The sequence below is a fragment of the Sus scrofa genome, chromosome 2, assembly GCF_054392235.1.
Source record: "Sus scrofa isolate SSC_HxYL_T2T_F1_AM1 chromosome 2, Sscrofa_HxYL_maternal_Yorkshire_Landrace_v2.0, whole genome shotgun sequence".
NCBI lineage: Eukaryota > Metazoa > Chordata > Mammalia > Artiodactyla > Suidae > Sus > Sus scrofa.
In genome coordinates, this window is record NC_139384.1 from 1,138,896 (window position 1) to 1,154,338 (window position 15,443).

The 15,443-nt window shown below is 60.1% G+C and overlaps 1 long non-coding RNA gene across 1 annotated transcript; it reads right to left on the minus strand.

The window, feature by feature from the left end:
* Nucleotides 1-3,026: 3,026 nt before the first annotated feature.
* On the minus strand, nt 3,027-5,790 carry LOC146405010 (uncharacterized). The gene is made up of 2 exons (XR_014836552.1): nt 5,456-5,790; nt 3,027-4,499 (listed from the first exon to the last, which is right to left on the minus strand). It is a non-coding gene; the product is annotated as an uncharacterized LOC146405010 (long non-coding RNA).
* Nucleotides 5,791-15,443: the final 9,653 nt, after the last annotated feature.

Genomic DNA, 15,443 nt, shown 5'->3' on the forward strand with positions numbered 1-15,443 from the left:
CGACTGGCCCGCAGAGGCCCCGGGGGCGGCTCGGACCTCTCAGGCCTGAGCGCTGCTCCTTCTCGGGCTGCCCCAGGGCCTCTCTAGGTCAAGGTCTCACCTGGGTCCAGCATCACATAGGTATGGAGACCTGAGAACAGAGGCCAGATGGAAGCGCAGGTGCTCCCAGGTGACAGACGTGGTCCCAGACGGCCCCACCCCACCCAACATCCCGTTACCACGGCAACCCATCAGGGCAATAGAGGGGCCTCCCAAGAAGGCAGCTGTGCTTATTGTGGACACGTCTAAGCGCGTGGGACGCCGCGGTGGGAGACGGGGAAACCCGTCGGTCATTGCCACGACCCTGACGGGGTAGAGAGAAGTCACCGGTACCAAGAGGTGACCATGAGATGGCCGTGGGACAGTTCCTCAACAGGATGTAAACAGCCCTGTCTGGAATCCGGTCTCAGCCTCGGCCCCGGGGGAGGAGGGCTGTTCTGAGTGCACCCCCCCCGCCCGACCCCGGGCCCCAGGGGCGCTTGTTGAATCCAACAGACCCACAGCTGCCCCTTCCTAAGCCGCCTTCCCGGACGGAGAGCTTAGTCGACTCCGGGATGAAAGGAGAGACGTAAATAGCTGTCTCACAGGCGCGTGTGAAGGCCTCTGGGCTCGTGACAGCGGGACTTTCTGTTCCCTGGGTTTGGAAAGCACTAGACACAGATTCCCCGGCTGCCTTTGCTTTCCCAACACACAGAAGAAACCACCTAGGAATGGGAAGGTGAGCCGGCAACCAGTCACACCTCGGGTCACCGTGTTTGCCCTGCTGTGACCTGAGCAGGCGCTGCCTGTGTTGTCTTCCGGCCTCCAGGTTGGAGCTGCAGCCCCTGCAGCGCCGCAGGCGGCGTGAACCTCTGGGGCTTCATTTCTGTCTCTTCTTACTGACATGCCCGCGGTGGTCTCACCCGGGCCCGTGTGGCACAGCCACCCCGGCCCGCCCGCTGGGCTCGTTGCCTGGCAGGCGCCGGTATCCACCGCGTCCGTCCCTCGTCAGGTCAGAGCCCCCGAGAGCCGGCTGGGTGCTCTGATCCCCGCTCTGTCCTGTGTCAACGGCGGTGCCTACGCAGGGCAGCAACATAGTCAGTGTTGGCAGGACAAGTGGGTGGGCTCACGCGACCCCGAGCTGCGCCAGAATCTGGACTCTGACCCTGATCCTGTGCTGCCACGCACCCCCCTCCCCGCTGAGGATCCCGCTGTTGGCCGGGATGCGGGGGGGGGGGTGTCTCTGAGCACCAAGGGGGGGTCTCAGGGGCCCTGGGGGGTGACTCCGCTGTAAAGGGGGTGTGTGCAGGCCTGCTCTGCAACCCCCCCACCCCCACCTTCGCCCTTTCGCCACCCCAACGCTCTGAGGTCTCATCCCTGAGCCCACTGCTGCCCCTCCTTGGGGACCAGCAACCTCTTGGGAAGGTGGCAACCGCGGGGAGGGGGGCTCTGCCAAGACCTCCGACCTTGGGCCCCGGATGTGGCGCCCAGAGGGGCCTGACCCCATCTGTCTGCTCAGCATGTGCGCGGGCCTCCGGGGGCCTCGCCGGCGGACGGACCGATTCCAGGTAAATTCCTCACGGCTCCAGGCGGGTCCCCGGTGGCTCTGCCTCCATGTCTCACAGGACGCTTAGCTCTCTATTATTTGGCTACATTGGTTAATTTCTGTCTCTAAAACCAGTTTTTTAATCCCAAACCTCTCTAGGAACTCTTGAGTGTTGTCGTTCTCAGCCACAGCCGCGGTGTCTTGTTTTCAGTGGGTTACGCAGACTCGACTTTGTTTTTTGGAAGTTCCAGCGTCTCATGAGCGTTGGCATCTGACCGTCCGTCCTTCTTCCTCTTCCTTCCTCTCGTTCCTGCTTCTTTTTTCCTTCTTCCTCTCCTTTCCCTCCGATGCGCAGGACCGCGGCCCTTCCCCTGCCGTTTCTCTGTGTGTTGTTGTTGGTCCCTGACGCACTGAAAGATGCTTGTGGAGAAACCGGAGACCCCAGTGCAGAGTCAGTTTCCGGAGACGACGGCCTTGGCGAGGTCCGGCTCCCTCGGACGTCCCTGAGCCGAGGGGGTCAGGCGCCGGCAGGTGGGAGCCGAGGGGGTCAGGCGCCGGCAGGTGGGAGCCGAGGGGGTCAGGCGCCGGCAGGTGGGAGCCGCGCGGACGCGTCCCCCTCCGCCTGTGACCCGCCCTCTGGACCCCGCCTCTCGTCTTCCTTTCCTCCTGCACCCAGACGCGCGATGGGCCTGGGGACGGGGTCCCCTCCGGGCTGCCGTGTCCACGTCCCCGACTTGGCTTTCTGTCTTGTGGTCACTGTGCCCTTCGGAAACCAGATGCCCCATCCCAGGACCCGGCCGATGTCCCCTGTGCCCCTGCCCTCACCGGGCACGGGGGCGTCCCCTTTCTAGTGTTGCCTGAACAGAGGCCCACAGTCTCCGGGACCCAACGGGGGTGTGTGGTCTCTCCGTGCCGGGGGCCAACGCCCAAGACCACGGGGCCCAAACCACGCCTTCTGAGCTGTGAGGGACAGCGGGGCCACCTCCCTCCTGCTCCTGGCGGTGTGTGGGGCCAGCGCCCCAGTTTCTCCTCGTCTCCTCATGCCGTTCTCCCTGCATCTGTCTCAAACGTTCCTCTTTTTATTAGGATTCCAAACTTACTGGATTAGGGCCCCCCAGGGATCGCATTTTAACTTGACTCGTTCTGGAAAGACCCCTCTTCAGATACAATCACAGAGGCATAGGGCGCCTCAGAGGCCCCAGAGGAGCCCAGGCGACCTTGAGGCCGGAGCTGGAGGACCTCTCTTACCAGACACGGGAGCCCAGCACGAAGGCAGAGCCCCAAAGAGGAGGCGGGGGCTGGGGGGCAGGTGGGGCTGGGGGGGGGGGACGGCAGCAGGAGGTCCTGGCTACAGACGTGCCCAGGCGATGGAGCGTGCTCTGTACCCGTGCTGGCTCTTTGCGGGGACACGGGCCACCCCGAGCTGTGAAGCGTTTGAACAGTGACCAAAGAGACTGAAGAATCGGATTTTAAATTTTGTTCATTTAGAATTAATTTCATTGTAAATAGCTTATGTGGCTCACGGCTACTGCCCTGCACGGCCCTTAGGGAGGGTCCAGCATAGTCGCACCTGCTCTATAAGGACCTTTCTTACAACCCGAGGGATGCTTTAGCAACATAGGAAAAGAATGCTGCTTTCAATGACGGTCTGAGACAGACTATCCAGGTAAGAGGGGAGCTGGCCCTTCCCTCACGCCGCACACAAAAGCCAACGCCGGCTGCTCTGCTTTCCTGGCTGCGGGAGGTTAAAAATAATGACACTTTTACAGGAAACCCAGGAGGGCAGTTTTATGACGGCTCATGTTCTCTTGACGTGTAATTGCTTGGTCTAAAATCTGAGAGATCTGTCCTTCAAAAGAAACCTTTAAGAAGATGAAGACAGCCAGAAGGCTGGGACAAGATGTTGAAAAGGCCTATATTTGGAGTTCCTGCTGTGGTTCAGTGGGAACAAACCTGACGAGTACCCATGAGGACACAGGTTCGATCCCTGGCCTCGCTTAGTGGGTTAAGGATCCGGTGTTGCTGTGAGCTGTGGTGTAGGTCGCAGACGCAGCTCGGATCCCGTGTTGCCGTGACTGTGGTGCAGGCCGGCACCTGCAGCTCTGATGCACACCCTAGCCTGGGAACTTCCATATGCCATGGGCACGGCCATAAAAAAAAAGAAAAAGAAAAAAAGGCCCATATTTGACAAAGAACTAGCATCAGGATATCACGGAAAATTTAAATATAACAATAATAATGGCTTCTGTGAATAATTTTAAAAAGCAGATAATCCAATGGAAAATTGGGCCAAAGATTTAAACAGACACACCCCTCGAAGGGACTAGCCCCGATGGCTGACAGGCACAGTGAAAGCTGCTCTGGTCTTTGGTCATTAGGAAAAAGCCCGAAATTATTGTCACATTGTGACCCCACTGCACACGTGTAAGAACAGCCACCATGAAAATGACAAAACCCTGGATGACGGCCCTGCTGCAGGGCGGCTGGAACTTTCACACGGTGTCAGAGCATCCACGCTTGGCTCGGTCCTGTTCCAGAACCGCTTCCTCAGGATCCAGCAAATCCCCTGATCATCCCACACCCGGCAGAAGGGCACAGAGATGCGAACCAAAACGTCGGATGCCAACAAGTTCAAAGCCGCTTTATCCCAAACATCCAGGACTGGAAACACTTCAAATGGCCATAAGCGCAGAGCAGATAAGTAAACGGCGTGTCTGTCCAGCAGAACCAGGCAAACACGCGGCCCCACAGACCCCGGGCCCCGTTTCCCAGACCCGCGTGTGCCGCCGGCCAGGCCCAGGGGGAGCAGCCTCAGGGGTCCGGACTCGTGGTCGTCCAAAGACAGACGTCAGGCGCCTCAGGTGACACGGGCGAGGATGGCAGTTACGGCCAAAGGCCTCAGGTGGGAGGAGAGCTGGGAGCCCTTGAGTCACACCTGTAATCTCAGCAGAAAGAGCAAAACCATATGAAAGACTGTGAAACGCTGGAAACGGAAAACTCAGTAGCCACGAAAAATGTCTCCCGCGGTCTCTCCTCAGGAGGCCCGACCCAGCTGAGCAAGGAACCTGAACCTAAAGACGGGGCCGGGGCGGGCTTCCTCTTGTGGCTCAGCGGCAGTGAACCCCGCTAGTATCTGTGAGGACGCTGGTTTGATCCTTGGCCTCGCTCAGTGGGTGAAAGATGCAGCATTGCCATGGGCTGTGGTGTAGGTTGCAGCCACGGCTCAGACCCTGTTTGCTGTGGCTGTGGTGTAGGCTGGCAGCTGCAGCTCTGATTTGGCCCCTAGTCTGAGAACTTCTATGTGCTGTGGGTGTGGCTCTCAAAAACAGAGAGAGAGAGAGAGACAGGACAAGAGAAATAAATGAAATTCAAAGAGAGGAGTTCCCATCGTGGCGCAGTGGAAACGAATCCAGCTAGGAACCACGAGGTGGCAGGTTCAATCCCTGGCCTTGCCCAGCGGGTTAAGGATCCAGCACAGCTGTGAGCTGTGGCATAGGTCGTAGATGTGGCTCAGATCCCACCTTGCTGTGGCTGTGGCGTAGGCCGGCAGCAACAGTTCTGATTAGACCCCTAGCCTGGGAACCTCCATATGCCGCGGGTGCAGCCCTAAAATAGACCAGAAAAAAAAGAAAGAAAGAAACGCAAAGAGAAAAAAAGAGTAGGGAAAAAAACCCCAGAGCATCCGAAGCTGTGTGACAAAGAACCATGTCAGAAATGGGAAAAAATGACGGCAAAAAGGATTTTCCTTATTTTTAACGGTCCTACAAGGTTAACTGACCGTTGCAAAGAGCCAGAGTCACAGCAGGTGGATGCTTAACCGCAGGTGAGCGTGCAGGATGTTGGTCACCACGGCAGCAGGGACAGGAGAGAGGCGCAGGGGAGGGGCCTCACCTCACCCAGGAAGCCGGGCAGTGCCCTTTGCTGCCGACTCAGATTCTTAGACGCGTGTGTTTTAAGGGAAGCCCCAGGTGTCCACGCTCTCTCGACGGCTGGTTCCCAGTGAGTTGAGGACCAGAGATGGGGAAGGAACAGAGACTTGATTCAGAAGCCGTCAGGCCGAGAAGATGGCAGACTAACGTCCCCAAGAACCGTCTCACCTCGGGGGAGACGTCGGGCCTCCTCTGCGCTAAGGGGAAAGGTCTGCGTGAGGGCTGAGGGTGAAACGGGAAAGGCGGATGGCAGACGTTTTGGAGCCACCTGGCCTTCGGGGAAGATGACATTTCTCTGTTCTTCTGCTGCTCACGTAGGCTGGATCACAAGACTCCTGCAAAACGTCAAGCTGTTAGCAGTTCCTTTCACTTCACCCTCTTATCTCTGCTTATTTGCAAGGTTTCTAGGCAAAAAGCAAACTTATCTACAAGAAATAGCCATAACGAACCCGGGACCGTGGGATGGGAACTTTCTTCAGGGAAATTAATGAGCTTTTGGGGAACAAACATCTCTCTGCTGTTTAACTCTTGACGTGCGGGCGGGGGTGGGGGGGAAGCGGTGCAACAAGCAGGCGGAAGAACGAGGGCGGCTTCGGCGTGCGGTTCCTTCTTTTCTCCGTTAGACTTTGCTGAAAGTTTGCATTTCATAGATTCCAAGGGGGGTTTTAAATATCGCAGCTCTCCTCATGGTACCAAAATGATATTTGTAAACATGTGGCACTTATATTCAAATATTAAAATCTGGTTGATTTAATATTGAGGAAAATGGACAACTAGTCAAATCTCAGTATGAGAGACAGTAGGTATTTATCCTTAGTTGCAAAGGCTATTTTGGAGCAATATTTCGGTATTGGCAAATGAGACCCTAAAATAGTGGGGTGTGTGTGTGTGTGTGTGTGTGTGTGTGTGTGTGTGTGTGTGTGTGTGTGGAGTGGAAATTCACCGAGTACTTAGAGCTAATATTTTCCTTGTGGAAAAGCATCATGCTTTCCTATAATTTTCTTTAAGGTAGGGATGGATTTCAAGCTGTGTTGTTTTAATGCTTTCCTCCTACCCACTTCCCACTGCGGGGCCAGAGCAGCCATTTGGAAGGGCAACTGGTTATCCTCCCCCTGAACCCCCCCGGACCCCCCCCACCCCGTCCGGCCAGGAGCCCAGAATCTGCACAGCGGCTCTCAAGCCCAGAGGAATGTCCCACAGCGGACGTGTCTCAGCTGCCATCAGCCCTGATCTGTAAAGGCCCAAATACCTTTCGATAAACGGACTTTGGGAACTTCGAATCTTCAAACATTTTTGTCCTTCGTGAAAATATTTCAAATCCAGCTCATCTTAAAAGCTAATCTCTCCCACAGCTGCTCTTGCAGATAAGGCTGGCTGTCCAGAGAGGCGCTGCCTGCAGGCTGCGAAGAAAGCAGGCTCTTCCCTGGGAACGTGGGGGAGGGAGGGGGACACGGCCCGACGGCCTGGCTGGGCCGCGCGGCCTCCGTCTCTGAGGAACCGTCTCGTCCGTGGAAGGAGGCGCAGTTCTGCTGGGAGTAGGTGACATTTTGGAAATTTTTGCTTTTGAATGTAAAACACCCCGAAGCATCCCCTTTTAGCCTGGGGATTCTGGCCTCCATTAAAACCGCGCCCCAATGCCCATCAGTTGCTTGCCAATCCTGTTTCACGTGGACTCATGGAAGAGGAAGGGAAACCCACGGCTCATCCAAAACCCACGTCGGGGGCGACTAGAGGCTGGGTCCCTCTGTGACGGTGCTGCTGTGGGGTTCAGACCGCCCTGGGCCGCCTCCCAGCCCCCCACCCGGCGCGGGCCAGCCATCACCTGTGGGGACCCGCCGCTCGGGCCCGCGAGCGCCCTCTGGCGGCGGAGGCTCTGGGCGGCTCGTGGACCGAGAGCTGCCTGGAAGAAAGGTCGGGCTGGGCGCACGACCGCGGGGGACCTGGGCAGGGAGGGGTGGCTCTCTGCCACCAGAGGGTGCTCATGGTCCACCACTGTGGCCAAACCCGGCAGGGCCCTGTTTGCTGTCTCCAGAAAGCTGCCCCTTGACCACCTCCCAGCGTGTGCAGGCCATGGGGCGGGCGGGGGGGGGGGGCTGTGGGGGGAGGGGTGGACCAGGACCCATCTTCCTGGGCTGCGCCCCCCCTCTTCCCTGCTGCTGGACGCAGGTCTTGCCACTTGCAGGCCAGCATCTGGGGCCGAGGCGCCTTCTGCTTTCAGCTTTCCAGGGACAGAGGAGGGACTATGGCGCCAGGAAGGGACCTTGGCGCCCACACCGCTGGGAATAGCAGGTATGGTCCTCAGGCCGCTCTCCCACTCAGAGCATCCGCAGAACCTCTGGCCGTGATGGAAAGAGAGAAATGCCATCCGTGCGAAGCTCTTTCCTGCTGCTTTTTTCCACATGAGTTTGTCTCCGGCCATCTGCTCACACATCCCTTTCTCAGACGAAGGAGAGCAAAGCAAGAGGCTCCCTGAGGGCCTCTCCGGGGACACGGGCGCAGGGAAAAAACATGCTTTCCTGTTTTGCCCGCAGAGAGCCCACAGTCCAGAAAAATCACCAAACTCACAAAGTTAAGAAATTGGAGTCACCCCTAGCCCCTGGGCTTGTGTTCACGTGGTCAGGTGGGCATCCAGGGGCACTCCGTAAGTGCACGTGGACAGACTGACTGGCGGTCGCCGACCGAATGCGAGTGTGAGGGGGGCCCCGCCGCTCCTGCTGCCTGAGGCCCCGGCCCGGCTCCCGCCGAGCCCGCTCTGTGCTCTGCTCTGGGGTGAGTCTGGGTGGCGGGTTCCCCCATGCAGCCGGCTGAGCTCTCCAGGGAGGCAGACGCGGGCTGCGTGTCCATCCCACCGGCTTTCTGTCTCTGTGAGCTGCGTTCCAAGCATTGGTCCCTGCAGCTGTGCGGGATCACGTCAGCTCTGCGGGCAGGTGGCGGCAGGGCACCCAGGCGGGTCCCCGCGCCGCGGCCCCGAGGTGGAAGGCCTCCTCTCCCGGGAACCCTCAGTCCCTGCGCCGAGGCCTTCGGCCGACGGGTGAGGCCCGCCCGCTCCACGGCGGGGACCTGCTTTACCCAAGTCTACCGATTTCAGCCTTCTCTCATCTGAAATATGCCCTCGCGGCTGCATCGAGACTGGCTTGACCAAACAGTGGGGCACCAAAGCCTGGCCGGGTTGGCACTCAAAGCGAGCCAGCACAATAGGCACGCTGGGTGCTCTGGAAAGGGCCTGCTCACTCCCAGGACTGGAGGGCGTCCATCGTCCTGGCAACGGGTCATCACGGGACCGCCCTGCGGCGTCAGGGCCGGTGATTCGCGGCTCTCACCTGAACGGGCCCCGCCGCTCCAAGGTGGGAAGCGCTTGGAAGGCAGGGGAGCAGATCTCTGTGGGCCCCTCGCCCGGCAACCCCGGCCTGCTGCTGGGAGGCTGAGTCCATCCGCCCCGATAGGCAGCCCGGCTGCTTTTCAGGCATGTGCTTTTAGGAGCTGTCACTCTGTCCTGTCAAACTCAGTGAGCACCTGCATTTGGCTGAGGGATCAGAAAAAGGCACTTTGTGAGGGTCCTGGGTTCTGAAATGTTCCTTTTAGCCACCAGATGGCACTGTTGACCGCCCGAAAGTGTGGAGCGGACGGGGGATGGGGTGGGAGGGAAGGCAGGGACCTCCAAGCAGGCGAGGGGTCTGCATCCTGGGGACCTGGGGGCGGGGGAGTGCCGAGGGCCACGTGCTTTCGAGGAGCTGCCGTTTGGCCTTCCCTTCTGGGTAAAGCTCTGTCTCTGTGTCCCTTTAGAGCCAGGACGCCAGGGAAGACAGAACTGTTTCCTGCAGTTCCTCCTTTGCGTCTGTGTGCAGGACCGGGCACCCCGTGCCTCTTTCGGGGGCACCTCCCCTGCGTTTGGGAGAAGCCTGGCCATGCCCAGGGGTGGGGTGTGTTGTGTGCTGCCCAGCGCGGTGCCAGCAGCAGACCCGCGGCAGAGCCAGGCCCCTGGTCTGTGTTGATGGGGACACGGCTGGACCTCAGCACCTCGGGGGAGCCAGAGGCCGCAGGGGCAAGGTCAGGAAGGGACCTCGCCCTGGGTGTGGTCAGCGGCCTGACCAGACCTGATCGAGCCGGTCGTCCTCTGAGCCCAGGCTGGGAGCCTGTGCTGCCGCGACTGGAGGGTCGGTGGAGCCGCACGGTGACCTCGGTCCTGCAGGGTAGTGACCTCTGGGCCCAGGGCACTGTGTCCACAGGCTTCTCAGGACATAAAGCGCTCCAGGCGCCCCTCGAGGCCCCCTTGCTGGGGGCCCAGCGACCGAGGGGTAATGGCAGGATGGAGGCCAAATCCGGGCCTGCCCTGAGTTGGGTCTGGGTCGAAGTCCCATTCTTCACCCGTTTCCCACACCCTCCAGCTCTGACTGCTGTGTGGCCACGGCCTCCGTTGTCCCCACAGCTGCACCCGGGGTGCCTCCTTCGAGGGGCTGCTGGTGGGTCCTGGTGCAGGAAACGGGCCTCCTGTGTGGTTGCGACGCTGAGAAGGGCTGGGAGGAGGGCCGTCGTGTTGCCAGGAGACAGGAAGGGTCTGGCTTCCTCGGCGGGAGGAAACATCGGAGCCCCCCAGACTGTCCCCTCTGGGGTGCAAATGGGACAGACGGCTGGTTTGCTGGAAAGCCCGACGGAGTAAGCAACCCGATGTACACACGCCCACGAACTACCTGATGGGACTCAGACGCCATTTGCTACGAATCCCAGGGTCAAATAAAGATGGAGAAAGGAATCAGACCTTTAAAATGTGGACCCCATACTACTGCCACTCGAAGAAGCGTCCCCTTGTGCTGCTGGGGTCCGGGCGGCGGGGCTGGTGGAGCTGGGGGGGCGGCGGCAGGTGCCTGTGAGCCCCTAGTTTGCTGTGGACGCATCACCGCGGGACTGAACTAGCCCCAGCTGCTGGGGCGGCAGGTCTGCGGGCTTTCCCGGGGTGTGGGGCTTTCGGTGGGAAAGGGGGAGCATCCTGAGCAAACTGGGACGCGCTGGTCCCCCTCCGGGCGTGACCGACGGCCCCCCTGCTTCCTCCCCAGCCCGGGACAGTGCCCGAAGGCGCCTGCGGTTCTCCTTTGCACCGAGTCCGGTGGTTACTGGTCCTTTCACAGGCGCCCTGGGTACGACGGTTTCCTCCTGGAGATGGAGCCTCATTTACATGATTTGTCCATATTTCTACTCGTCCTTTTGTTTTTGCCTTTTTCATCTGAATTGCAAACACCCTCCGCCCCTCAAGCCCGCTTTGGCTCTCAGCCTGGACGGAAACAGGTCGGCCGGGAGGCGGGTGTCAGCAGGGTGTCCGCCGCTGCTTTGTGTGTCATGGAAACGGCACAACAGTGCAGAACAACGGATCTGGAAATAACCCGATTTCCCACCCACGGGGGATTGTTTCGCACGTGGTGATGCACCTCGGCCATGGACTCTTCTGCAACTGTTGAAGGAAGGAGTTGCATCTCAGCTGTGCCCTTCAGACCATCCTGTCTGCGAAGAGAGAAGGTTTCTCTGTGTCCATCGGCACAAAAGCTGGCTGGAAGTTCCTACCCGAACGAGCTCGTGTTGGAAACGCGGTGTTGCGATTGGCGTCGAGGGGAAGTTTCACTTGGAATTTTTTTGCTCCTGTCTTACTTGCTTCGTCACAGTGGTCAGATTTTTTTTTTTTTTTTTTAATGGTATGCATTTACAGGAAGGGACAAAATAAAGAAAACTTGTCAGGATGCAGAAAGACATCCTGTGTGTTGAGGTCTTTTTGTTTAAATAAAAACAGCTTAGAGAGGAGTTAGAGACAGTGTTTCAGATAATACATTTTTCTAAAAAGAGGTGAATTGGTGAAAGTGGATTAGTAAAGAGAAAAGTAAAAGCACAGAATAATAAAGAAACAGGAAAGAGAGGAGAAAACCCGAGCCGGCACGGAATCCTTTGCCCTTGGACAAGATCCTGGCAAAGCGGACCGCGCTGGCTGGGTGGGCGCTGCGGGCGTCCTGTTCAGAAAACGGCCCTCGGGCATCCGATGACGCAGTGTGTCCTGCTCAATCGCAAACCCCAAGCCCCCAGGGCTTCCCTTGGTTTCCCCAGTGACATGAGTGGCTCCAGTATATGGGATAATCCGAAATAAATTAAACAGAAAAGTTTAGAACCACAGGCCATCAACTCCAAAACTGAATTATCTGACTTTATCCAAGCAATGAGGTCCTGCTGCCCAGCACGGGGAACGGTGTCCTGTCTCTCGGGATAGAACGTGATGGAAGATGACAGAAGAGAAAGAATATGTATATATATGAATGGGTCGCTGTGCTTTACAGCAGGAATTGGTGCGATAATGCTGGAATAAAAAGTGAAAGTTAGAGTTAAACATGGGGAAGAGAGGAGACTCCGTGACGTCATGAGACCATCCCCCTCCCTCCCCCGTGCCCGTGACCACGCAGCCCTGGGCTCTGTGTGATCAGCACCGGCCACCGTGGAGCCTCCTTCCAAGGGCAGCGGGGCGCCACTGGGGCTTTGAAGAGAGGAGTGGGAGGCGGTGTCTGGGCTTTTCAGGGCCATTGTTGCTGCCCTGTGATGACACGGTGTCAGACAGAGGGAAGAATGGAGGGGACCCGCCAGGTTCTGAGAATAAAGCTTCAGACGCATGGCAAATGACCGGCGGAGATGGGGCCGGAGGGGGGCCGTCAGCCACGATGGGAGTCGTGGACGAATGGGGGGCACATCTCAGGCTGGAAATGCCGGCCCCGCTGATGGATGGGGCGCGGGGCGGGAGGAGGACCAGGCACCCGGCACGACGCCCAGGTTCCTCCCCAGGGTGGTGGCTCTCCCACAATGGGGAGGACAGGGCTGGGGCAGCCTGTGTGGACGGCAGGTGCCTGAGACGCGCCCGCCGAGCGCCGTCCAGCAGGTAGCAGATCACAAAGGCGTGTGTGCAGCACGGCTGTGGGAGGGTCGTTCTGGGGACGTCATGCAGACAGATGTCCACTAAGGGGGGTGGGGAGAGATGGAGAGGAGATGGGGGAGGAGGGCAGGAGGGGGCGGGAGGAACCTCACGGGGAAAAGACTCTCGGAAGCTGCTGCAGGGGCGGAGCAAGCAGGAGGGACTGGAGCAGGTCTCCAGGTCTGTGTGGGGAGCCCTTGGGGGAGCTGTGAGGACGGGGACACCCAGCAGATGAGACCCACGTGTCTCTTCGTCGATTGAAAGATGCTGATGGGAGCCCTGTGGCGAGACATCCAGCCCTCCTTAGAGCCGCCAGATCCACCTGCTACTGTCACCAGATGCGAGTGACCACAGGTCCTGCTTCCACACCCTCTGGAGCAGGTGTCACCCAGGCAGCCGCTGTCCACCGCAGGGAGGCCGTGGCCCCAAGCCCGGCTCCATCCACCCGGGTCACAGACCACAGCCTCACCACGCCCAGCACGGCAGGCAGTGTGGACAGCAGCACACATGCCCCGGTTCTCTTCACCCCTGAGTGCCCCAAAGGGAGGGGGGCACAAGGACCCCAGGCCCAGATGACACGTGCAGGGCCAGAGAGACTGTGGCAAGTGGCAGACACGGCAGCGAACAGTAAATAGAGCAGGAGGAGCAGACACTGCTGCGGGGTAAACCAGCAGAGAGCCCCGGGCAGGCTCTGCCCTCCCCCGGAGCAGCCGCAGGGCGGTCACCCCGTGGTCGTCGTCACCCACTTCCTTGCCCGCGTGACCTGCTACAGAAAGGGCTCAGGGGACAGCGGGTGGTGGCCTGGAGCACCCAGCGAACCGGGCAGCGAACCCCGGCCCGGGCCGATGCGGTGCCCAGGAGCCGGTGTGCGTGTGCGTGTGCGTGGTGCGTGCGTGTGGGCTACAGGACCAGGGCACCGCGTGGGCGTGCATGGGCTCGTCTCACCATCGTCCGTGACTGCAGAGTGGGGACCGTCCCCTGTCCACACTGCCAATGAGGAGACCCCCTTCCCGCACTGCCCAGCTCACCCGCTGCCCTGAAGCCCTGTGGGTATGTGTCGCCCGGGGCACGCGTCCCCTTGCCCGTAAAAAGCACAGACACAGGTGTTTTTAAATTACCTAGTTAACCGGGCAGCCCACCAAGTCCAAAGTGGGGCCACCCGCCTCTAACGGAACGACAAAGCTTGTCACCGCCAAGATCGAGAGGCTTGGGCGTCGAGCAAACTCCAAAACCCACGTAAAAGGGGCGAGCGAAGACGTGAGCCACACTGAAAAAGGGGCCACCGTGGAGTTGGAAAAAGCACCAAAGAGGAGAGAGCCCTCTGTGCCCCGCGTGCGGGGAGGCAGGCAGCTGAGCCCCGCCGCCACCGAGGGAGGTGCGGAACCTTTGCGGAAGCGGCCTGGACAAATGCAGCCGAGCCTCGGACTCTCCGGGGGCCTGGAAAGAGCCCCTCCCTGCCGCCGCCTCCTCCACGGGAGCCCGGGGTCATGAAAGCGGTGCTGCTGAAAGGTTTCCAGCCTCATCCGAGAGGAGGCGCGGCCGCGGGGGGCGAGCTCTTGAGGCGCCCAAGCCCTGGGGGTACGAGAGAGGCGTGTCCGGGGCACACACACACGCGCAGCCCTGTTGGCCTGAGCACACGCGTGTGCCGGCAAGTGTCAGGGCAGGTGGGGAAAGAGCTGGAGAGCGACCCCCCAAGGGCTGCGCCTGGGCCTGTCTGCTTGGGGAGATTCCGGCCCGATTTCACTTATGTTTCATCCTTTTCTACAAGAGAAAAGAATGAGTCCAACCTGCCCAAAGGCGAGCAGTATTTTTATTTGTTTTGATGATTTCTTTTGGGGGGCCACACCCGTGGCATATGGAGGACCCCAGGCTAGGGGTCGAAAGGGAGCTGCATCCGCCGGCCTACACCACGGCCACAGCAACGCTGGATCCTTAACCCACTGAGCCAGGCCAGGGATCGAACCCACGCCCTCGTGGATCCTAGTCGGGTTCCTCAACCGCTGAGCCACGAAGGGAACCCCAAAGTCTCGCGTGATTTTTAAAGTCAGAGCGTATCACAGAGACCCCACGGTGACGAAGGCACCTGCAGGGTAGCATTCGAATCCTCAAGCCCAGTGTCTCGAGTCGAGAGGTGGCGTCCGCTGAGGTGGTCACGGAGACGAATGATCAGGTGTTCGAGCTCTTTCCGTGTTCCGCTCCCCAACCCGAGCCCGAAGGGGCCCCTGCTCCCCAACCCGAGCCCGAAGGGGCCCCTGCTCCCCAACCCGAGCCCGAGAGGCCCTTACGTGGCGAGACGGCGGCTGAAGCACCACCGCGGGTCAGCGTTCTCAGAGGCAGCGAGGAGCGCAACCTAAAGGACCAAAGAGCAGCCCGGGCAGCAGTGCGTGTGCCTTGCGAGAGGGCGGGCTGCCCGTGGGGCTGCCGCCTGAGCCGGCAACCCTCCTGAGCGCGGCCCCCGAGCCTTGAGAGCGGAGAGTCGAAGAGGCACGTGCACAGCACGGGGTCCTCCCCACAGTGACCTCGCTGTGGGGACAGCCCAGTCCAGCCACAGGTGAGCGGGTCCCGCGTGGGGCCCGGCCAGGCCGTGGAACCGTGTTCAGCCGTGACCGAGGAAGGAGGGACGTGGTGACACAGGCTGCAGCGCGGGTGGGCCTCGGGGACGCTGTGCCCCTGAGACGAGACAGACCCGAAGGGCCAGTCCCGCAGGAGCCCAGGCCCAGGAGGCCCCCGGAGGAGCCAGGGCCACGGAGAGGAGGTGGGGCGGAGGGGCCGGGGTGGGGCAGGGCGGGTGTGCAAAGGGGGCAGCGTGTCCCCTGGGAAGACGCGAAGCTCTGGACCTGCCAGCGTGACGGTCACACGACCACGTGACCGACTGCGTGCCATGGACCTGGGCGCTGAGAATGGGGAGGCTGCCAGCGCTGGTGCTGCACAGCGTCTGCGACGGTCTTTGCACGGAGGACAGCGGGCGAGGAAGGACCTGGCTGCCAGGACGTTTGACGACACACTCGGGTCCTCT